The following is a 2,063-nucleotide window of genomic DNA, read 5'->3' on the forward strand; positions in this document are numbered from 1 at the left end:
CAGCCACAGCAATCACCAATTATATCCCACTAAAAAGAGAACGAAACGCAAGTTAGACATAAGATAACACAATAATCATTGTGCATAAATCTAAGGACAATTTCACACACAATCCTGCATTCAGTACACCACCTACAAACGTCATTCATGTATGGCAACAATACTCCTCTGGAGTATATTTATTAACTTACCTAAAACATGCAACTACGTAAACCTCAGGATAACCACTGCCAAAACTGTAACAAGCCACAGCAAAGGAAGCAAAAGCTTTGAACTAGAACAAAAAGAAGAAATAAACTGTTTGTACATTTCTAACACCTGTGTTTCAGTACTTAAACAAGTAAATCAATTCTTACACTAATTTATACATTTAATTGGTTGCATATATTAACATGTACTATAAGATTTTTCCTAAATAAGCATTACATAATAAATGGATACTGTAAAAAGAAATGATTAGTTAAAAGTAACAAGCATTAACAGAGATACATACAAAACTCAGCCTGTGTGTGGACAGAGCATTGAGTTCTCAATGAATTATGGGATATTATCCTTTCCAGTTTCAGCCTTCACTGGGACACAAGACGGACAATTAAAAAATGTATATGAAACTTGTTAATTATTATACACAAAATAATTGTAAAAAGAAACCAGGGCTCTCCTTCTCTCCCATCAGCCACCTGAAATCAGTTTAAATTTCAACAAGTTTTCTTTTAAATTATTTTTAATTTAAACTAACACGTCTGCTACCATAAAGTCTTTTGATGAAGATGGGTGTATAAGACATGTGGAACGGTGCAAGGGAATGGTCTTATTCTTTTCATGGCATAAGTTTGTGTATGCATGTGATTATCGTTTTGTTTTGGCAGCCGGAGACTGAAAGATTTTTCTTGTACAGGAGAGGAGCTTGTGTTTAAAGGCCTAAGTGTGATATCAGTTGGAGAAGCACTGTGCTTGTGCCACATCCTCAGCAGCTGCAGGGCTCGGCGGAGGCTTTTGCTCGATCATTTTTGTCTAGCTTGATGGGTTCCGGGAATTCATTGTAAAGCTCCACCTCAGTTTCCTGTTTAAGTGCATTTCGTGCAATGGTCTGAAAAGCCTGTTCAACATTAATTGCTTCCTTGGCACTGGTTTCAAAATAGGGGATGGTATTTTTGCTATAGCACCAGGCCTGTGCCCGTTTTGTAGTAACTTGTCTGTTTTCTAGGTCGATCTTGTTTCCGAGCACCACAAATGGAAAGTTTTCTGGATCTCTTGGACTGGCCTGAATAAGAAATTCATCTCTCCAACTGTCAAGAGTTTTAAATGTGTTGGGGGCTGTGACATCAAACACCAGAACGCAGCAATCGGCTCCTCTGTAGAATGCAACTCCCAAAGACTGAAACCGCTCCTGCCCTGCTGTGTCCCATATCTGCATAGTGACCAACCTATCATCCACCATCACCTCCTTTGTCAGGAAATCTGCTCCTATTGTTGCTTTGTATTGGTTACTAAACTTCTTGTTCACATACTGGTTCATAAGTGAAGTTTTACCTACCCCGGAATCTCCGAGAATAATGACTTTGAGCAGCACTTTCTTCCTGGATGTCATCTTTTACAACCCCTCGCGCGAGGCAGACGCCGCTGCTTCCCCCCGGTGACGATGAGGTGGCTCGTCGGGTGCCGCCGGGCCTGCTCTGGCTGCTGGCGAGGTGCTCGGCTTCTAAACTGTTATTATCATAAATGCAAATACTTTGCCAGTTGACAAACACCCCGCCACCAACCATTTTTAAATTTTCCCTGGTGTCTAGTGTTCTGTGCTTGGGGGCAGAAGGGCCTAAAAAAAATAGGCCAAAATGCCATAGATTATATTGCCCCCTTTGGGGGACAACCCTTGCCCAAGGGGCCACCCCCCCACACAAAACACACACATGATCCCTGGCGCTAAGTGGATTCTGCCCCCATTATGGGCAGATGGGCCTAAAAAATAAAATCAATAGGCCAATCTGCCCCCAAGGGGGGACGACCCTTGCCCAAGGGGGTGCTCCCAGCACAAAAAAAACCAAAGGAAAGAAAAAAAATAC

General features: G+C 41.8%; 1 pseudogene; it reads right to left on the bottom strand.

The window, feature by feature from the left end:
• Positions 1-706: 706 nt before the first annotated feature.
• On the bottom strand, positions 707-1,697 carry LOC138300927 (ras-related protein Rab-7a pseudogene; annotated as a pseudogene).
• Between the last annotated feature and the right edge of the window lie 366 nt (positions 1,698-2,063).

Source organism: Pleurodeles waltl, chromosome 1_2, assembly GCF_031143425.1.
Source record: "Pleurodeles waltl isolate 20211129_DDA chromosome 1_2, aPleWal1.hap1.20221129, whole genome shotgun sequence".
Classification (NCBI taxonomy): Eukaryota; Metazoa; Chordata; class Amphibia; order Caudata; family Salamandridae; genus Pleurodeles; species Pleurodeles waltl.